General features: G+C 38.1%; 1 protein-coding gene across 4 annotated transcripts in view; it reads right to left on the reverse strand.

Annotated features, from left to right (window-relative positions):
- Positions 1-23,632, reverse strand: part of GPR63 (G protein-coupled receptor 63) — a 66,231-nt gene that overhangs the window by 31,229 nt on the left and 11,370 nt on the right. Inside the window, exon 1 of one of the 4 annotated variants that reach the window (XM_036024498.1) lies at positions 20,068-20,436. The exons of 2 other annotated variants lie outside the window; for them this stretch is intronic. The gene's annotated coding sequence lies outside the window, so the exon portion shown is untranslated. Of the gene's footprint in view, positions 1-20,067; positions 20,437-21,374; positions 21,552-23,632 lie in introns of those variants that run through there. One more of the 4 variants, XM_036024497.1, reaches the window with a different exon arrangement.

A 23,632-nucleotide genomic window follows, 5' to 3' on the forward strand; every position in this document is an offset into this window, starting at 1 on the left:
GCCCCCACCTGACCGTGCTGGCACCCTGGTCTCAGACTCCCAGCCTCCAGAGCTGGGAGCAATAAAGTTCTGTTGTTTGTAAGCCAGCACCCAGTCTGTGGTATTTTATTACAGGAGCCCAAATGAACCAAACAAATAAATAGAGGAACACAATTATACTAAACCCACAGTCTAGAAATTATGTGAATGGAGGAAGCGGGCTCATAGAAACCAGGGAAATATGAATCTAAGATTAAAACCTGAGCAGTAATAAAAATAAAGCAGTATAATAAAAATCAGAGCAGTTTGAAACTCTTATAGACTATAACAGGGAAACTAGGAAATAAAACAAAGGGTTGAGAAAAGTTGGAAAAGTGCTTTGGATCCTGTTTACATGTCTCTATATTTATGCAGTCCCACCTGCCACGGGGGCCTCCCAAGATTCCAGCTCCTCCCACCCCTTCCCAATTCATATTACACACCACACTGGTGGGCATGAGATCTGCCTTCCACTGGCTGCCAGAGTGGCTCCTTATCCCAGTCAAAGAGCAAAAGTCTAACAACACTCCCTGGTGAGAATCTCTGCAGAGATGTAGGAGACGGCAAGGGTGACTCTTCCTTACATTCCCAACTGACCACCAGGCCTATGGAGCATCCTTTAGTCTGTCTAGACAACTCACCTGATCACGTGGTGGCCAGGTCGGCATAACACACTGCCTTACAATTGCTTTCTGTCCTCCCTGCCTCACTTCCCTCACCCGCCTCATGCTTGCTTCCCAGGGATTGCACTTCCCAGTACTGCCTTCCATTATGTTAGCTTTGCCTCAGGCTATGGTTTCTAGTAAACCCCAGCTTAGAAACACCAAAGCACTGAAAAAGAGATACTAATCTAAAAATGTACTACTACTACTACTTTTCTTCTGTACCCTAACTGCAGTTAACAAACTCATCAATTTACTCCAACCCAAAACCTGGGAGTCAAACACCATTTCCGGTTGTCCCTCTACCAGCCCACCAAACCCGTCACTCTAGCCTGCCAGTTTTACCCCCTAAGTAGTTTAACTGTTTGCCTCCTCCTTAACCCTATCACCACATCTCTAGTCCAGGTGGGAGCCTCCTAAATGGTCTCTCTACCTCGGTCTTTCCCTCCCCCTTTAAATCCACCCATCAAACTATAGCCAAATGAACATTTTTTTAATCACAATCCTAGTCATTTAAACACTTGATGGATTCCCATCAGCTACATCAACGGTGGTCAACCTTTTTTTCTCCTCAATCTTGAGGGATCCAACATACTTGTAACTGGTAAGAATTCAGGGGCCAAGGAGATATGGAAGGATGGTCACCAAAAATACAAGTACCAGCATTTATAAAGGAAATTCTGCTCCCCTACCTTATAATATATCCACCTATTTGTTGTTTAGTTTAGTTGTTTTTTTTTTTCTTTCTGATAATGCCCCTTCTCTCTTCACCTGGTAAGGGCAGGATCACTGGGTCATGCAGGTGGTCATGTGACTACCAAGCACTCCATCTCCACGCAGTGACCATTCCGGGGATGGACCCATGACACCTGCTGGTCCCTCTGCCTTAGAGGGTCATCCACATTTTCCTCGGGTCCCCCCTACACACTCTTACTTCCTTTAGGTTATCATTCTCTCCAGGAGTCTTTCTCAAGGCTGCAAGCTCACCTGTGCACCTCCTCTCTGTGCTCCAGGTGCACTCTGTGTGCACTCCCAGGTCAGCGCTGTGTTACAACATTATCTCCCTGGGAGCAAGGCACCTGTTTGGATTTTTTTACTAGGTCTTTAATTAAGACCAGGTGGTGAGGAAAGACTAACTGCAAAAAGTAATCTGGTATTCCTCTGGAGTACATACACTCTGTAAATATAACTACTCACAAAGTAAAATACCCATCTCTGTGAATCTCTTTAATAAAATAACAGAGCTGTCTCACACTTTAAGATTTAGAGATAATTTTAAACTTAGAGGAAAGAAAAGGTACCATAAAACAAGAATATTTCCTAATCATCTATTTCTACTTCCCCTTTTCCCACATATATTCCAAACACTGACTGCTCTTTAAGGATCTTTTGATCCAAATGACCATAGTTAGGGGCCTAGTTACCTCAATGAGACATGGTTCAGACACTTTCAGTGTTACTTATGGCATTCAAATCTCCATGTAAAGACATGGAGAAATGCTTGTATGGAAAGTCTTTTAAAAATGGGATGAAATCTTGCATATAAAGTGTAACAGTTTTACACACACACACACACACACACACACACACACAAGGCTCCAGGGAAATAATCACTCCAATGCTGAAAGCAATGTTAATCATAGTAAAAATATGGGCTTTTTTCTTTCTACATTTTAATGAACTTTTATTACCTTTATAATAAAAATAATTAACTGGAATCCTAAAAACATTTTCAATGTATTAGAAAGGAAGCATAAAGCAGTACCTCATTAAAATTTGAATACAGTAAACCTCATTCTGTAAGAATTATTCATTTATAACTGACCAGGGTTAACCCAGTCAGAGAAAGACAAACACATGTGATTTCACTCATGCGTGAAATCTAATTAACAAAATAAACTAACAAACAAAATAGAAACAGACTCATAAACAGAGAACGACTGACAGCTGTCACAGGGGGTGGCCTGGGGCTAGGTGAAAAAGGTGAAGGGATTAGGCAAAAAAACCCTCAGATACAGATACAGCACGGTGATTACCAGAAGGCTAAAGGGGTGGTGGAGGGAGACAGAAGAGGGTAAAGGTGGGATAAATGGTGATGGAAAAGACTTGAGGTGGTGAACACCAATAAAATATGCAGATGATGTATTATAGAATTGTAAAAAAAAGAAAATTCTTTTTGCAGTAAAACCTCACTCTATAACAATTATTCATTATACCTGAGTGACCCAGGTAACACTGAGGTGAGCAAATAAACTTCACCACCTTTCTGACAGACACATTTTGGACAAGTGCTAGTCACTTTCCTAGCCTCTTTAGTTCAGCTGCGATGTCATCAAAGACGCAGATCAGATGTGCAGGGCGCAGGGCTGAAGGACCCAGCTTCGTAACTGGTCTGCTACTACATACCTTCAGAGCTCCCAAAAGACTGCAGAAAGGCAGATTCTGCATGGTGTGCTTTTCTTCATGGGACACACGGCTGTCCCTGGGAGTCACTAAACTGAATGTGAAGCCCACCCTGGGAAACACACTTCCAGAAGGTTCCCAATGCCTGTGTTTTGGGCTAAATCAAAGAAATGTAGTAGCTATTCTGCTCCAGCCTCCATCACCCCAGCAGACCTATTTCAACACTGGCTTTGACTGCTCCTCTTGCTTGAAGTGCCTTCAGCCTCACCCTCTCCAGTGCTTCGACTTCCTGCAGTGCTGGCTGCTGATGCTCTCGAAAGGATTTCTCCACGGCACTGGCTAGCCATTGGCTAGCTGCTCCTCTTCCCCCTTCTCTCCCTGTGTCTTCTCTCTCCTATCATTTCTCTCAAACTCTGATTTGAATGAAAGGATAAGCCTTTAATATGAAGCCAGTTGCTATCTTGTTCCTCGTCTTTGGAATGCCAAATGAAAAAGTCACAAATCTGCAATATTATCTAGAACTTGCTACTCTAAGAGAGGTCTGTGGACCGGAAGTATCTGCATCACCTGGGAACTTGTTAGAACTACAGAATATCAGGCTCTAGACCTACTCAATCAGAATCTGCATTTTAAAAAGATCCTGAAGTGATTCCAAGGCACATTAAAGGGAAGCACTGATTTAGGTGTCTCTGCCTAGGTTGTTTGCAGTTGGCAAACGTTTGTAGCTCTACTTACACACTGAATGCTGTTCTAACCCAAAAAGTGGAAAGACGATGCCTGCCTTTCACCTTACCAGTTAATCAGGAAGCACGCTCATTACTCACTCACAGTCTAGCAGTAGGGATGGAACCGTGAGGATGTGCAGATCTGTGCTCTGGGAACAGGGCTTTCTGCCAGGGCTGCTGAGATTTCAAATGAGGTTAAATCAGCTAAGCTCTGCACTGGTCCAGACTTGTGGAAACATAACAGTTACCATTCCGACAATGTTAGATGCTTTAACATGTTTTCCAAATTCCATCAAAATTAAACTATGTACTATGTTCTACTCTATATTTCAGAAGTGTAAAATATATAAATCAAATATTCAGAAGTTGGAGAAATTTAGGGAAACCCAGAGAAAAATATTTTCTCATTGATTTTTTTTCTTGGTCTTCACTGATTCCTAGGTGAGTTAAACCCTGAGGAAATACAAATTGACTCTAGTTCATAAATTGAGTCTTCACAAATTATCAAAAATGTATGGCTGGACATATTAAATTCACTTTTAAAATCAATAATGGAATATTTTGCTCCAATTTAAATATACCCTCTCCAGCACTTAGAATAACATCTATATTTACAGCAGCACCTCAACCAAATACCAAACCAAGTAACATGAACTTTTTAATTAAACTATTTTGAGATAGCTGTAGAGTCACGAGAAGTTTAAGAAATACAAAGATCCGTTTACCCAGCTTCCCCAAGTTTTTTCAAAACTACAGCACACACCACAAACGAGAGATCGCAAACCACGCATCAACGCACAGAACAGCCCCATCACCACAAGAATCTCTGCTGCTGCCCTTTCACAGACATGCCCCGACCGGCCCTCCCACAGCCCCAGGTGCTCCCTGACTCCCGGTCACCACACTTCTGTTCTCTGTCTCGACAGTTTTGTTATTTTAAAGATGTTATATAATGGAATCATACCGTATGTCATCTTTTGGGGCTGATTTTTTCACTCAGTGTAATTCTCTGGAGAGTCATTCAAGTTGTTTCATACGTCAACAGTTTGCTCTGATTTCCTGCTGTGTAATATTCCACCAATCTACAACAGTTTTTTGAACCACTCGTCCACAGAGGGATATGTGGGCTGGTTCCAGTTTTTGTATATAATATATAAAGCTATCATGAACATTCATATACAGGCTTTTGTGTAAGTTTTCATATCTCTAACATAACGCCCAAGAGTACACTTGCTGGGTCACATGGTAGTTGCATATTTAATTTTACAAGAAACTGCCAGTTTTGCAGGGTGGCTGTACCATTATATTCCCACCAGCAATGTGTAAGTGATTCAGTTTCTCCACATCCTCACAAGCATTTAGTGTTGTCACTATTTTTAATTTTAGCCATTCTAGTAAAAGTGTCATAATATCTCATTACAGTATTAGTTTGCATTTCCCTAATGGCTAATGATGTGGAGATATTTTCATGGGGTTATTTACCATCTGTGTAACACCTTCAGTGAAGTGTCTCTTTCATATTTTTGTCCATTTTTCTAATTTGAATTATCTTGTTTTTTACTGCTTTAAAAATTATTTATATACCTACATGCTGTCGTATTGAATATGTAGTTTGCTACATATTCAATTTCCTCCTTTGTGATTAGCTTGTCTAATCATCTTTTTAACAGTCTTATGAAAAGTGGAAATTTTAATTTTGATAGGGTCTATTTATCAGTTTTTTTCTTTTATGGATAGTGCTTTTGGTATCAAGTTTGAAAAAATCTTTTCCTAACCCTAGATCCTGAAGATTTACTTCTATTTTTTTCCTTTTAGGTTTATTCCTTTATACTTTACATCAAGTCTTTAGTTCATTTGAGTTACTTTTTACATAATGTATGGAATTTAGGTTCTTTCTTTCTTTCTTTCTTTCTTTCTTTCTTTCTTTCTTTCTTTCTTTCTTTTCTTTCTTTTCTTTCTGCCTATGTATGTTCTACTGCTCTCACACCATTTCTTGAAAAGCCTACCTTTCCTCTATTGAATTGGTTTGCAGCTTTGTCAAAAAGCAGTTGATCATATTTTTGTGGATTATTTCTGGGTTCTTTTCTGTGCGGTTTCCACAAATATCACACTATCTTGATAACGCAGCAATATAATTCTAGGTAGAGGGATTCTTCCACCTCTTTTTAAAGATAATTTTAACTAGCTTAGGGCCTAGCTTTTTCCATCTAGGTTTTAGAATAAGGTTGGCTATACTTACAAAAGCATAGAACACAGGAGCAGCGAGGTTTTTGACAAAAAGGGCTCCTGTTGTACAGCCACCCCTTCCCCATCCTTTGGCTAGGGGGCTGGGGAAAGCAGACTTTTTTCTTTCTTTCTCACCTGTGCCCAGGCTGCGGCACTCTGATATTATTAGCAGCAATAAGAGTGCTCCAGAAAGCCACTGCCGCATTGCTCCTCAGTCCCATGGGCTCGAGGCAGGCTGCCTTCTTTCCACTTTTCTCGTGTTTGTTTCTGGTGTTATGTCCAAGACGAGGGCTTTGGAAGAATGGTAGCAGGAGTTCCAATGTAAATTTTTAATGTTATTTGTGGTGTAAAAAGAAAGAAAATAATCATAGAAATATGCAGAAATAAACTTTCAGAAACCTTCCACTATTTACAAATGCTACCTTGTGTGGTCACCTAATAACCACAGAGGGACAAATAGAATCAAAGGAAAAACAAACAAACAAACAAAAAACCTGTTTCCCCAGGCCCCACCCAGCCCAGGGACAGGCACACAACAAAGTGTGTGCTCAATGAGTATTTGCTAATTTACTTATGATGCTCCTCATTTAAGAAACTTTTGAAATGTCCTAAGCTCTCTTTGGAAGTGAACTCTACATTCCTGGAACACAAGAGAGGACCAAAATAAAGAGACAAGAGTACTGCTCAAAAAAGGATGTGGCTTTGCCCTGAAGCTTTTTGTTGTGTCTGCCATCAAAAAGAGTAACTGAGGATAACAGATAGTACTTATACTGTCACCAGATTTATACAACAAAGGTGTCACTGCAATTCAATGGGGGAATGGAAGAGTGTTTCAATAAATGGTGCTGAATCAATTAGATATCCACAAGGAAAGAAATGAGCCTTGGCTCCTAACTCACACCACATGTAAAAATCAATTTCAAATAGAATCTTAGATCTAAATGTAAAAGGTTGAGAAGATAATGTTGGAGAATAATGTCAGGACCTTACAAAAGCAAAAATGTATTAACTAGACACAAAAAATATACACTCAAGGGAAATATGATTAGATAATATTTCATTAAAATTAACCTCTGGTTATAAAAAATCATCATGAAGTAAAAAAGCAACAGAGAGATAATTACAAAGGATTCTTATACAGAATCCACAGAGAACCTCTACAAATCAGTAATTAAAAACAGACAGACAAGGCATTTTATTGTATTTTTTCCATTACCATTTGTCCCCCTTGTACTGCCCTACCCCCAGAAGTCACTATACTGTTGTCCATGTCCATGAGTACTTTTCCCTTTTTACCCAATCCCTCCACCTCCTAAGGCCCTGCCACCCATAGCTGTAAGCCTGCTCTGCATCTGTAGATCTGTCTCTATTTTGCTTGTTAGTTCAGTTTGTTCATTAGACCCCACATATTAATGAAAATCATATGGTATTTGTCTTTCTCCGACTGGCTTACTTCACTTGGCACAATGTTCTCCAGGTTCATTCACACTGTCACAAAGAGTGAAATTATCTTCTTCTTTATGGCTGAGTCACATCCCATTTTGTACATGTCCCATAGCTGTTTTATCCACTCACCTACTGAAGGACACTTGGGCTGCTTCCATATCTTGGAAATTGTAAATAATGCTACAGTGAACATAGTGGTGCTTATCTTCTTTCAAACAGTGTTTTGGGTTTCTTTGGATATATTCCCAGAAGTGGAATTGCTGGGTCAAAAGGCAGATCCATTTTTAATTTTTTGAGGTGTCTCCATACTGCTTCCCACAGTGGCTGCACCAATTTGCATTCTCACCAACAGTGCAAAAGGGTTCCCCTTTCCCCATATCTTCACCAGAACTTGCTGTTTGTTGATTTACTGGTGATAGCCACTGTGACTGGTGTGAGGTGATACCTCATTGTGGTTTTAATTTGCATTTCTCTGATGATTAGTGATGTTGAGCATCTTTTCAGATGTCTACTGGACATCTGAATGTCCTCTTTGGAAAAGTATCTGTTCAGGTCGTTTATTCAGTTTTAAATTGGATTGTTAGTATTTCTGGTGTTGAATTTTACAAGTTCTTCATAAAACTTGGATATTAACCCTTGTGAGATGTATCATTGGTGAACATGTTCTCACATTCCATGAGCTGTCTTTTTATTTTGTTGATGATTTCCTTTGCTGTGCAAAAACTTTCTAGTTTGACGTAGTCCCATTTATTTATTTTTCCTTTTGTTTCCCTTGCCTGAGGAGACATATCAAATATTGCTATGAGCAATGTCCAAGATTTTGCTGCCTAAGTTTTCTTCTAGGACTTTTATGGTTTCTGGTCAGAACATTTAAGTCTTTGATCCATTTTGTATTTATTCTTGTGTGTGCTGTATGAAGGTGGTCTAGTTTCATTTTTCTGTGTCTGTCCTATTTTCCCAGGATCATTTATCAAGTTATCTTTAGCCAATTGTATGTGCTTGCATCCTCTGTCAAATATTAATTGCCTATAAAGGTGTGGGTTTATTTCTGGGCTCTCTATTCTGCTCCATTGATCTACGTGCCTGTTTTTATCTAGTACCATGCATGCTGTTTTGATAACTATGGCTTTATGGTACAGTTTGATATTAAGTAGCACGATTCCTCCAACTTTGTTCTTCTTTCTCAGGATTGCTGTTGCTGTGTGGGGCCTTTTGTGGTTCCATATAAACCTCTGAGATATTTGTTCTAGTTCTATAAAATACATCATCAGAATCTTGATAGAAATTGCATTGAATCTGTATATTGCTTTGGATAGCATGAACATTTTAATGACATTAATTCTTATTAACCATGAACATGGTATATGCTTCCACTTATTTTTATCTTCTTCAATGTCTTCCTTCAGGGTCGTACAATTTTCTGAGTATAAGTCTTTTACATCCTTGGTTAGATTTATTCTGAGGTATTGTACTCTTTTGGACTTTTTTTTAATGAGCAAAATAATTTCATTGACTTTTCATAAAATAGAATATACAAATACACAATTAGCATATGAACAGTAATTGATATTATTAGAAACTAGGGGAATACAAGATAAAACTACACACCTGTTAGAACTGAATTAAAGAGAAAATGGCAATCCAGATGCTCCCGAGGATTTGGAGCAGCTGGAACCCTCATGCAGTACTAGGGGAAGGAGAGCCTGGTTCAACCACTTCTGTTTGGTTATACTACTAAAGCTGAACCTACATATAACTTTGAATATATATATATATATGTGTGTGTGTTTGTGTGTGTGTGTGTACATATACATATACACACATATATATCTCAAGACACATGTAAGGCTGTTCCTAGAGCCAAAGACCAAAAGTAACCCAAATGTCCATTAACAATATAAGATTAAGTTTCATATATTCACACTACAAAATATATACAGCAATAATAGTGCACGGTTCCACTCTATATGAAGTTCTAAAGGAGGAAAAACTAACCTACAGTAATAAATGTCAACATAGTGGCTATCTCTGTTGCTGGAGGAGGTAAGTATGAAATGAGGCTCAGGAAAAGTTTCCAGGAACTGGTAATGTTCTCTGTCTTTATCTGTTGGTGGTTACCTGAGTACAACTTAAAATTTTATTGAAGTAGACATTTAATATTCATGTACTTTACTGAATGAGAATGTTGCACATTGTTAAGAAAGTTTATAAAAGGAGTATCTACATAAACAAAAAAAGAAGAAGAAAAACAGGGAAAAGACAGTTGACAGAAGGAACAGAAATGGCCCTCAAACATAGAGAGATGCTCTGCCCAATTTTATTCCCACTATAAACTCTGGGAGATACTATTACTTGACTACAAGACTGGCAAAAAAATTAACATAGTTGATAGTGATAAGTCTGTTAGCCAACTCTATTACTGGCAGAAGGGAAAAATAATGCAGGCTGTTTGAAGGGAAATTTGGCAAATCTAACAAAACCTTACAGGTATTTACCCTTTGACCTCGTAATCACAATTCCAAGAATTTACCCTAAAGAAATACCTTCACAAATACAAAACTATATATGCATAAGATTACTCATTGCAACACTGATTGAAATAGCAAAATACTAAAAACCACCTAACTGCTCATCAAGGAGGCTAGGTAAATAAATTGTACACAGCCACACAACAGAATACCATGGTGCTGTCAAAAAGATCAATGATTTCAGTAAACTGATAGTGATTTCCAGATATACAGGGGTGGGCAAAAGTAGATTTGCAGTTGTGAGTACAAAAAACACAGACTTTTTTCTTGTATTATTTGTTAATCATTGTATTATTTTCCATACAAACAACTATAATCCCACTTTTGTCCTACCTGTATTGTAAAGTGATGAAAGCAAAATGCAAAACAGTGTATATAATAAGCTATCTCCTTAAAATAAAAGGCAAACATGAATATATGTATGTATTTGCTTATTTTTGAAGAATAGCCCAAAAATGGGAAGTGGGGGACTATTGAGGTGGAAAAGACAGAGATTAGAACATCTTTTCTGAGTGTACTTTTACATAGCTTTGACTTTTGAAATATTTAAGTATAAAAACATAAACTCTCACAATTTAATATACACAGAAACAAATGAACCTAAACCTCTATATCAAATTGATAACCACAGTGAAGAAAGGTTTTGTCTTCTGAACATAGTACTCTGATTGTATGCCCTTGGAATAAATGACCTACATTCTAAAAACAAAAAAACTTGCAAAGAAACTCTGAACTTTACTTAGCATATATTCGTTGACAGTTGTGATAATTGACATTTGGTAAAACTATTTTGTATGCATCACAGGATAAAGCATATACACATTTATGTCCCCTCTCCACCCAGCTCTATGCAGTGAAAGGGTCTAGAAGCCATACTCCAGACACAATGAGCATCCAGGTCTGGGTTTCTACACACCATTAAAAGAACCAAGGCTTCTTAGAAAAATGTCTGGGGCTCCAGGTGTGGGACAGAAAAAGTAAGAGACGAGTGATGCTGAAGTACCTGACTATACCAAAAGCAAAGTGCTCAGAGACTAATGGGAACTTGACAACCTCACTTCTCTCTAGAAGATTTTAGGAACTTTTTCTTTACCCTGAATGTTCTTAAATTTCACAAGAATTGGTCTGAATTTCAAGTTGCCTTCATCCATTTTGCTGGGCTCTCAGAACTCATCAGTCTGAAGATCTGAATTATTTCCCAGAGCACAAGAGGAGCTTCTATTATTTATTTGACATTTTCAACTCTTTGCTTACTGTTGTATCTTCTGGAATTCCAAGTATTTAGATATCAGACCAACTTGACTAAGCCTATCTCTCTACCCTTCTTTCAAGTTTTCTGCCTCCCTTTTGCTCTGTGTTCTAGAAAATTCCCTTATAGTCATCTTTCAAATCTTTCATTGAATTATTTTAATTTCAGCAAACAAATGTCTAATTTTCAAAAGTTCTTCCTTATTCTTTGATTGTTCCTTTTTTACTATATCCTATTATTTTCTAGACATGACTTTCCAAAACCTCCTCTAAGGATTTTTTTTAATATTCTCTTCTATTCCTTACTTATGTGTTCCTTTCAAAGACATCTGTTCTGTTTATCACTCTTTTGTGATACTGTTTATGTCTTGTCACATGTCTTGTGGATATTTCTGATTAAAGAACAGGTGGGCTTCTTCATCTATGGCTGTTACTGGTTTCTTCTGCTTGATCCGACAGTCTCACCTATAAGGCAGCTAGCTGGCAGGGAGTTCTGTGTATGGAGATATTGGCCTTGTCAAAAGGCAGGGTTTAAGCATAAGTGGGCCTTCAAATATCAAGAAGGCAAGGGCTTCACTTGTAGCATATACGCTCCAATTATCCCCCAGATTGTCCCTCTGATTTGTTGAGAAAAGAGGTCTCCAGTTTTCAACTTGGGTAAAATGCTAGGCTGCTCTATTCTACAGGGTAGAGCTACAGGTAGAGGACATCAGTGCAAGTGTGGGCTGTAGCTTAACTATTCATTCTACCTCCTCCATTCACTGTGCTTATACCCCACTGTGCATCTTCTCTCAACTTGAAATACCTATCATGGCCAATGGAAGTCTGCAGAATACAAGGTGTGGTGAACTTTCAAAAACCCTCAGTCATAAAAAGATTCTCAATGTTCCCGCTAAGAAATTACTGAACCCATCTGTTTTTATTCTTTCTCGTTTTAAAATTTCTGTAATATTTGAGATAAAGAGAAAAATCACTGTCCCATAAAAAGAACATCAGTTCTCATTTTATAGGCATGTACACATTCTTGGGTCCCCTCTACTAGTTTGTTTTACCTTTAAGATGCCTTTTATTCTTTGATTTATCCCCAAGCAGTAGCAGTGGTTTTTCAAACATGACAGTGGGCCCTTGAGGGGGGGCAACATGTGAACATCTGCAGGAATCTACCAGATACTCAATTTGTATTAAAACAAAGACGATGCGAAGACTGGCACTCCACCACTCTGATATTTCTGTTGATCAAAAGCAGCATTTGAACTTATGCCAGCTTCAGAGTTGCCAGCTTTTATCTCACTAAACTTCGCCGGGCTTGTTTCTCTTACCCGTGAGTCGTCGTTCCTCATGCAGCCTCAGGTCCCACCTCTAAACCCATTACCCTCATTAACAATAACAACCAATCAAGGTTGGCTTTGAGCCATTTATTTATATATCAAATACTAAATATGTAAAGTGCTTCCATATTAGCCAGTAGTCTGGTACTTTACAAAAATTGTAACAACTTTAGAAGGTAGGTATCGTAACGATTCTCATTTACAGGTGAGGAAGCTGAGCTACAAAGAAACTAGGTAACTTGCCCAAAGTCACACAGCCAATAAACAGCAAAGCTCAGATTTACACTTTGGTAGCCTGGCTCTAGTCTGTGAACCATCATGTTACAGAGAAAAAATTCTTCCTCCTTAATAAGAGAAAAAAAATTAAGGTGTGCAATTATAGCTACCACTTCCTCAACACCCACAATGTATCAGACCTTCACATATATCACTGCTAATTCTGACAAACCATCCCAAAGACAAAAGATATTGTCCGCATTTTGAAGACAAGTAAACCAAGGCTCAGACTGTCATGTGCCTCCAACCACACAGCTAGTCGGGGAGCTGAAACTGGAACCCAGAACAGCCTGGCTCTAAAGTCCTCGCTCTTTCCAAAATGTTTTGCTGCCGCCCTCATCATCTGAGAAAAGAGGAAGACTTTTACTCCATTTAATACAGCAATCTGCAACGTGAAAAATGCTGTCCCTAGATTTGGCCCACGCCCCTGGTCTAATACCCTGAGAATTTTATTTTTAGACCAGCCTTCCCCAAAGGTTTCACTTTTGCTTTCAGAACACCATTCCCTGAGGGCTCGAGGCAGCATGAGAGCAGACATTATTTTTATGCGGAGTTGATGAAATGAACAAAAAAAAGATAGAGCAGTGACTAAAACAAGAACATTTCTGGGAGTAAAATTGTACTTCCACAATTAAAAAGTATGCCTAACATGATAAGGAAAATTCCACTATCTCTTATCCTCAGGCATTATTTTCATAATGTTCACTAAGAATTAAACAGTCTGGATACCTTCTGGAAATCCAAACAGTTAGGATTGGTTAGAGTTGGGCAAACTATGTGAATGAAGAATGCTTTAGATTTTAAAACATTTTAGGTGTATGCTTTAGAACTCTGAAGTTAGTCTAAAGCTGTCTTACAAATAAAATGTTTCAAAATGCAACTCCTAAGGCTGCTATTCAGAATGTGTGTGTGTGTGTGTGTGTGTGTGTGTGTGTGTATACACGTGATACTTACTTTAGGGATGACATTAATTTAACTTCATGGAAATAAGGTAATATATTTAATTCCCTTTTTACATCTGTGAAAATTTATCAAACAGATAGTTATCTTCCATAAAAGTAATACAACACCAAGAAAATTTTGGTCCTATATTAGTAATTTGGATAGATGTGAGAAAGAATGACTCAAAAATGGGATGCTTCATAGCTTTGAGACCATGCTCCTAAATGAAATGATATAAATCAATAACTAAAGACATTTTTCAGTGATTAGGAAATGAACATAGCTTAGGAAAAGACATAGGAAGCAATCTTCATGAGCTTAGTGCTGCCACCTATGCACTATTTTTAATGCAACCTGCTTCACGTTAAGATGGACTATACCACATGCCAGATACCAAAAAAGAATACAAGAGAAAAGCAGATATAATCCTTGCCTTCAAAAATTTTCAAACATATAAAGAGCAATAAAAAAGCTACTCTTTCCAAGGTCATTAAGGTAATAACCCTTTATCTTCAGATGCATGAATTCTTTATTATTACAGGCAATGTTACACAGTTCTTAAAAATTGATGACAAATAATGAGGAATTACAGGCAAATAAAAAGAGAAGATGTCAAAGACCAACCATTGTTTGAAACCGTATTCAGTCTCAATAACATAAAAGAAAGCTGCAATGTTATTTTTTGCCTTCCATATTTTCAAAGGTTTAATGAAAATGAAAATAATTCTGACAAACTAGTACTCCACTAATAAAAATGCCACCTCACAGTAACTCAACTAGCTTTATCAACAGCCTTAAAAAACATTCCCAATATTTCTTCCCAGCAAAAACAAAGACAAAACCTGTGGCATACCAATGGTCCCACCAAGAACAACAACAAAAAAGATGGATACATTTTTTTAAACCTCTTTGAAGGCATCTAAGAGCTACCAACCAAAGCAATGAGAATCCGAGAGGCCACGGTCTCAGAGAGACGGAAATGTGAAGCACTCAATGATACTTCTCCCCTGGAGGCAGGAGCCAATTCTAAATTGCGAGCTCTGAAGTTTTTCTCAAGGCAGCTGGAAAGTGAAAAGCCTGAAAAGTGGCAGCTGAAAGGCTTTAAAGCAGCTGAGAAGCTTCAAGTTGAGTAAGAAAGGCAGCTGGTGGCTGAGAAGCTGAGCAGAGCAGAGTCCATCAGTCTCAAGGGGCTGGAAGCTAGCATTCAGGGCTCACCGGAGTGGGGGAAACAACTTCTGAAGGACTGCACTCTTGGAATAGGCGAGAACAGGAAACTGAAGAGCCCTCATAACAACCAACACCATCCTCTAACTAGCTCAAGTTTCTGTTTCCTAGTCTTAATTTTCCAAGTCAAGTTTATTTTTAAGACACAAATAAAATATCAAAAGTATTAGCTATATAAAGGAAATATTAATAATTTGGCCAAAGGCATCATTATAAGGACAAAAAAAGCAGCCCTGGCTGATGTAGCTCCGTGGATTGAGTGCCAGCCTGCAAACCAAAGGTCATCAAATTGATTCCCAGTCAGGGCACAAGCCTGGGTTGTGCCAGGCCCCCAGGAGGGGGTGCACAAGAGGCATCCACACATTGATATCTCTCTCCCTCTCTCCCTCCCTTCCCCCTCTCTAAAATTAAATTTAAAAAATCTTTAAACAAAATAAGAATGAAAAAGCAAGCCAAATGACAGAAACATTTGCAACTGAATAATCGACAACAGACTCATACCCTGAATATAGATACATATTTTAATGCCAATAAATTTATAAGAAAACCACAAATCCAGTGAACAATGAACAAAGAAACTGAAAACTTTACAAAGATAGATATCCAAATAGACACATGCACATACACCCCCCCAAAACATGGAGAGGTCCTCTCCCTCATTATTCATCAGGGAAATGCAAATGAAAACCACAGTAAGAGCCCTGGCTGGTGTAGCTCAGTGGATTGAGCGCAGGCTGGGAACCAAAGTGTCCCAGGTTCGATTCCCAGCCAGGGTACATTCCTGGGTTGCAGGCCATGGCCCCCAGCAACCGCACATTGATGTTTCTCTCTCTCTCTCTCTCCCTTCCTTTCCTCCCTACAAATAAATAAATAAAATCTTTAAAAAAAAAAAAAAAAGCAAAATAAAAAAAAATTAAAAAAAAAAAAAACCACAGTAAGACACAAATGCAACAGAAGGGCTATATTAAAAAGACAGAACCTGGCTGGCATAGCTCAGTGGATTGAGCGAGGGCTGCAAACCAAAGCATCGCAGGTTCGATTCCCAGTCAGGGCACATTCTTGGATTGCAGGCCAGGTCCCCAGTGGGGGCCACATGAGAAGCAACCACACATTGATGTTACTCTCTCTCTCTCTTTCTCCCTCCCTTCCCCTAATAAATAAATAAATAAATAAATAAATAAATAAAATCCTAAAAGAAAAGAAACTTGACTATCTAAAAAAAAATGTGAAACATTTCTCATAAAAAAAAGAAAGACAGAAAACAGCAAGTGCTGGTCAGGGTGTGGTGCAAATGAGACATCCATCCGTTTCTGTTCGCAGTAGAAACTGGTAAATGTCTGTGGAAAACAGTTTGCCATTTTGGTAAATTTGTAGTTATGCCTGCTCTACAACCCAGCAAACCCACTCCTGGATATACACTGCACAGAAATGCTCACATCTGTGCACCAAAAGTCAAGTACAAGCACAGTCCTAGAAGCAACATTAAAAGTAGCCAAATAATAGAAAAACAAAAACGTCCATCAATAGAAAAACTGATAAATAAATGTGATATATTCCTATAAATGAAAACCTATAAGGCCATGAACACGGACAAACTACTGCAACACACCACATTGATGAGTCTCACAAATATGATACTTTGCAAAAGACACAGACCAAAAATGTATATATATCATTATCCCATTAATATAACATTCAAAAACAGGCAAAATAAATCTATGGTGTTAGTAATTATTGGTTACCTTTGGGGAAGAGTAGAAGTAATACCCAGGAAGAGGCTTCTGGGAGGTTCTGAGGGGCTCCTGACATGCTGATAATATTCTCTCAATCTGTGCAGTAGTTATACACATGTATTCATTTTTCCAAATTTCACTGAACTTTGACCCTATGATTTGTACATCTTCCTCTTTGATGGTATAAGCACATGAAAAAATACTCAACATCACTGTCATCAGGTAAAAGCATATTAAAACCACAATGAAATATTTCACACCCACTAGCATGGCTATAATAAATAAGACAGTAACAAGTGTTGCTGAGAATATGAGAAATAGTAACCCTTCCACATTGCTGGTGGCAATGTAAAATGATGGGGCCACTTCAGAAAACAGTTTGGCAGTTTCTCAAGTATTTAATCATAAAACTCCCATAAAATTCAGCAATTCCAATCATAAGTATTGACCCCAGAGAAATGAAAATGTATGTCCACACAACAGATGCACATGAATGTTCACAGGAGCATTATTCTTAACAGCACAAACCTAAAAACAGCCTAAATGCCCATCTCCTGGTAAATGGATATACAAAATGTAATACATCTCTTCAGTGGAATACTGTTTGGCAATAAAAAGAAATGAAATACAGATACATGCTATGTCATGAATAAACCTCAAAATATTAGAGCTAGCAAAAACCCATCACAAAAAAACCCTGTATAATTCCACTCACAGAAATGCTCAGAAAAGGCAACTGTATAGAGACAGAAAGTAGATTAACGGTTGCCTGGGACTAGGTACAGAAGGGGGATTAGCTATAAAAATGCACAAGGGATCTTACGGAGTTAAGAAAATGTTGTTAGACTGATTATGGTAACAGTTGAGCCACTTACTAAAACTACTGAACCGTACTCTTGAAACAGTTGAGTTTTATATTATGTTAAATATATCTCAGTAAACTTGTTAAAAATTTCAAGTACATCACAGCAGGAATATGGAACCAACCTAACTGTTCACATTAAGGAAACAGGCTGAATTATGTGATTTACGTAATAGAATGTTGTACAGCCATCAAAGCTGTTTTTGAGGAGTGATGTCACAAGATGAGCATGTTGAGTGAGGCAAACATACTCCAAACCTGTACACACAGTATGATCTTTCTACGTTTTTTCAATTTTTAAGAGATTGGGAGAAACACATCAAAATATCATGAGATGTTTCTGACCAGTAGGATTATTGGTGATACATTTTTTCTTTTATTTTCCAAATCTTAAATAAATTGAGTAGCTCATTTATATTCAAGAAAAAAATCACTGAAGAACATTTCCACATATTATATATTAATATTTCTTTTCAACTATCCTAAGGCATAAACCTTTAAAACAAACTCTACTCCTTAGAAAAGATTTTAAGAAAGCAAAATCAGCATTGCCCTGCTTATCTCCCCATGCCTGTTGTGCACTTAAAACTCAGGAAACCGATGACAGGATTGACTCAAATGTACCTTACCCTTTAGGCAAGTGTTACTGCTATTATTATGCAAGAAAGGTACTCTCATCAGCAAAGGGCAAAACAGACATATGAGTAGAATATAACTCTGTTATCCCCCAAAGCACAATATTTAAATATAGTTATTTATCCAGTCATTGCTTTGAAAAGAACCCTATGTTTCTTCCAAATATTTACCAACTAATTAAAAAAATAGTACTTACTGCTTTATATTAATCTCTAGATCGCCCTTCTGGTTCCCACAAATATCCCCTGGGAATCAATGCAATTTTTTTAAAAAGAAAAAAACTGTGTTTTTGGTTTTTGCTACTCAGAAATAGTTGCATTTGTTTGTTTAAAATTTTTCAGTCCAGCGTTAGAGTCATCTGAATTTCTGGGCACAGCCCCACTCGCCACTCCACTTTTTAAACCTGTTCTCTTTAGAAACTCTGACTCATCTGATCCCATACGCCTGTCTCCACGAGGGCTAGATATTTAATTTTCTCTAGTAGTCATAGAGTTAGCACAATGAAAGCTTAAAATAAGCTCCATGAAACTGGTATGCCTTCTAAACATGCTGGTACTGCACTCTCTTCTACGCTGCTTCTTAACACAAAAGATTTCGGCTTGTCCTTTGCAGGAAATAAAAAGTCAGCCAGGGCCACAAGATACTCTCTAGTGATCACTTCCATGCTCTGCCTCCAGATGCCCACTGCATCCACCTTAGCAGTGGTCAGAGCAGGTGGTTGCCATTTACAAACTATGTTATAGCTCAGGCTGATTTCTCAGTTCCTCGTCAGAAAAATGAAGGTGATCGTAGTGCACCCTAGTTCATGAAGCTGTTGTAAGGGTTAAATGCTGCGGCAGATGTAAAGTTCTGACACACAGCCAGTGCTCAGCAAATATGAGCCAGCAATTCCATGCAGCCAGAAAAGAAAACCATGTCCTCCACAACACGGCACTTCAGTGACACTGAGGATTCTACCCTGTCACTCTTGCAAGTGACTATTGTCCCTATGTCACTCCAAACTGAATTTAAGCCTGTTTCTCACTTCAAGATTCCACACTGAGAACTTGATATACTTTTCCTTCTCTTCCTCTGATCACCTCCACTCCAGCTTCTGGCCCCTCTATTTCAGAAGAGTGACCTTCAATAATCTCTTTGCAGAGCAAAAGAGATGTAGTTTCTTTGTCCTTTCAGTGATTCAAACATAGTCGAAGTCTATATATTCCCTCCTAGGCCTTCTAGAAACAGTCCACAACCACCACACCCAGTGTATTCCTGTCTCCAGATGCAACTGGTACTAGATTGTCTCCAGATGCAACTATACTAGAGCTTCCCTGCTTTCACAACACCTGCTGCTGCTGACTATGACTGTCCTGAGAGCCCCAGGCACGTCATTTCAACAAAGATGGCCAGGACTTCAACCTCACACCAAGCACTGTATTAACTGTTGGAGATTCACAGGACATGCTATCTGTCTACTAAAAACAAATGGGGGATACACATGCTTATGCCATGGTCTCCTCTTATTTCCTGTACATCTGGGAATGTCACTGCCTAAGATGGTTCAAACATCATCTCTTGGCATAAGACAGTGTATAAGACTCCCTACCTCACCACCTTACCACCTCACCTCCCCACATCAACCAGATACATGTTCTCCTATGGTATAATAAAAATTTCAGAGAATGTGAAATCAGAATACCTTAATGAGATTACCAGAGACTTCAAATAACCTGTATATACAAGAGTCAACCATATTTTGTATACATATTTTTATTTAAAAAAAACATTAAAATCCTTGGTATTGTTACATGTAAACTTAATTCATTACCATAGTAAATTCCAATAAACATAAGAGATGTACGGAATTACACCTGTCCCCTCTTATCCACAGTTTCACTTTCTGTAGTTTCAGAACCTGCAATCAACTGTGGTCCAAAAATATTAAATGGGAAATTCCAAAAATTAACAATTCATAAGTTTTAAATTGTACACCACGCTGAGTAGTGCCATGAAGTCTTGCACCATCCCCCTCCATCCTGCCCATGATATAATCATCGCTTTGTCCAGCATGTCCTCCTCCCTGTACTTGCTACCTGCCCATTAGTTGCTTAGTAGCTTCCTCAGTAATCAAATCAACTGCTGTGGTATCTTGGTGTTTGTGTTCAAGTAACCCTTATTTTACTTCATAATGGACACAAAACACAAGAGTAGTGATGCTGGCAATGTCAACGAGAAGCCATAAAGTGTTTCCTTTAAGTGAAAAGGGGAGTTAGTACAGTAAGATATTTTGAGAGAGGAAACCACATTTATATAACTTTCATTACAGTATATTGTTATAACTGTTTTGTTTTATTACTAGTTGTTGTTAAGATCCAACTGTACCTAAACTTTATCATAGGTATGACTGTATAGAAAAAAAACATGGTACATATAGGGTTTGGAACTGTCTGTGGTTTCAGGCATCCACTGAGGGCCTTGGGGCACACCCCCTGTGGATAAGGGGGAACTACTGCATCAAAGGTTTTCATGAGTGGAAAGCTAAAAAATAGTGTAAGAGAAGCAGCAAAGAATTAAAGATCTTTCTACTCTTACTATACCATTCCTAAATATTATGTTGAAGAGCAATGTTGGCTCATTCTCAGAAATGATGGCAAATCTCTTTGACTTTAATTCTCCTTGACCATAATCAAAATAACTCTGGTTAACTTGGAAAGATTCTGAAAAATCTAAAGGCCATACTTAAAATACTTAGGGTGCAAACATCTATTAGGTAAGACTTCAGTTTTAGTATTCAAATGTCTTTGAATACTTAGAATAAAGACTTTAGTTTGAGTATTCAAAACGGCCACCCAATAAAGACAGAAAACATCAACAGTCATCACATGCCAACTGATGTCACTTGCATATCTGGCTGCCTTCCTCAGTCTTCAACCATACTATCCATGTGTATTACCTAAATCATTGATATATCCTTTTCAACTTGACTTACACATTTCTTTAAATTTATTTCCTTCCTTCTTTTAACAGTTATCAAGCACCTGTTCTAAGCCAGCTTCTGATTAAGAAGAGCATACAATGCAGAACAAGACATGTATCTCTTGATATGTAATTCACAGGTCTAATGGAGATACTCACTGTAATGGTTAATTTCATGTGTTGACCTGACCAGAATACAGGGTATTTGAATAAAACATTATTTCTGGATGTGTCTATGATGGTGTTTCTGGATGAGATTGGCATTTGAGCGGGTAGACTGAGTAGAGAAGACTGCCTCCCCAATGGGGGATGGGCATCATCCAGTCTGCTGAAGGCCTAAACAAAACAAAAAGTCAGAGGAAAGGGGAGTTCACACTCTGCCTATTTGAGCTAGAACAAACCTAGCTACCCTCAGCCTGTACTTCAGCCATTGGCCTTCCAGCTCTCAGAACTACACCATAGGCTTTCGTGGGTCTCCAGCATGCAGATGGCAAATCACGGAGCTTCTCAGCCTCTTTAATCATATGAGCCAATTCCTTGTAATAACTCGTATCTATCTCCTTGGTTCTATTTCTTTGAAAATCCCTGACTTATACTAAACATACATAAATGTACATACATATACAAAATAACCACTGGATTACACCATGGTATGTGTGCTGTGAAGAAAACCTCAGGACGCTCCAAGAGTAGAAAACAGAGAAAGCCTAATTTCTCATCTATATGTCCATATTTTCTTGCAACATTCTCCAAATCTCATGTTCTAGGACAGTATATTATCCACTCAGATGAATCCTTAAGTACTAGGCTGAAAACCAGTAAATTTTGGTTTTGCAGTTATAAAACTCACTAGCTAAAGGACTCTACTAAATCTTGCCATAGAGAAGAATTCTTATATAAAAATGATTATGTCCTACAATCCAACCTTATTTGCATATCTGTTATTTCTAAATTTCAAGTTTCAATCAAGTTCACAGTGAATCCAACAATGGGGAGGAATTGGTCTAGTAAAAGGGGTTACATAATTGTCATTCAAAGTACTGCATATATCACCTCCCAACACCCACCCTGCCCCCACCACCTAAAAAATCATGTCTTAGCAAAGAAGTGTTTTAGAAAAAACCTGCAACATTCACTTTAAACCTTTAGAAATGAAAAAAATCAAGGTAAAAATGGCTGTACTTTAAACGCCAAGGAACAATTTCTCATTATGCATCACAAAACCACGAGAGAAAGGATTTGGGGTGAGGTTGTGCTGTTTGTTCATAAATGGGTTACCCACTGATAGTGTTCCAATGATGCTGCCATGCAGTAAGGTGCCTGCTGCTAGTCCTCTGGTCCTCTGCTCAGAGATTAAAGCATCAGCAGAAGCTCTGCCAGTTCACAAAGTGCCGATGCAACTGACATATAGCTGGTAAGACCAAGGACCCTTAGGGAATTCCCTGGCCCAGTGACAACTATACACACAATAGTCAGAATTGCAATTCCAGGATTTTCTCTTACACAAAAAAGGGGAAAGAAGACCAGTAAATACTGCTATATAAATATCACTGCTTATACTATGTGAAATTTTTCCAGAAAATTTTATTATACTTGATGTACGACCACTCCTCATTTAATTTCTCCTAACAGATATGGTCTATGAGAAAGTGCGGTGTACAGGCACATGTGTGTGTGCACTCAGTATGTATTCAACAACAGCAAGAAGCATCATGCTACAATGACCCAAATGTGGAGTTTGTCTAATGGCTGATGAAACAAATGTAAAAATTCTTCTTATATGTAGAATATTGATTATGTTGGAATTGAGTAGAAGAAGCAGAATAGATTCTGAGAGGGATGGTATTTGGTAAAATGATCACTCCAAGTTGCAAGTTTGTATTATATCAGAGAAATAGAAAATTCCATTTCCGCAAGGGCCACAAACTAAATGGATGCTTTATGTAACGTGGCTTGTCATATGAATGTTCCCTGTCTATCCACTAAAAAAATAATTATTATTATCAGAAAGATCTGTTCCTGGAACTTTATTCCAACCTAGAATCTAGATATGAACAAAGACTTTCCACGAATGAAATTCTACTATGTGAGCTGCAGATATCATTTCTATTCTGGTATATCCTATGCAAGATGTGGAGACAGAACAAAAAGACTTCAAAACTCATAATGCAAAAGAAAAACTATTCCATAAAAAGAGCAAAGAGAATAGTAAAAGCTTAATTTTATGACATGTATAATTATGATATGATAAACAGAATAATTATCCAAAAGTAATCAAGTTAGTCTTTTTTTAGAATCTGGATTCATTTTACCACTGTATCTAAGTTTTTATTGCTAATGCACAGTAACTGAGTTCTGAGTGACATAAATGCTGAGATCCTTAAACTCTTTCTACTTTAACTGTTCTTTACGAGGCT

The sequence above is a fragment of the Phyllostomus discolor genome, chromosome 4 (assembly GCF_004126475.2).
Source record: "Phyllostomus discolor isolate MPI-MPIP mPhyDis1 chromosome 4, mPhyDis1.pri.v3, whole genome shotgun sequence".
NCBI classification, from domain to species: Eukaryota; Metazoa; Chordata; class Mammalia; order Chiroptera; family Phyllostomidae; genus Phyllostomus; species Phyllostomus discolor.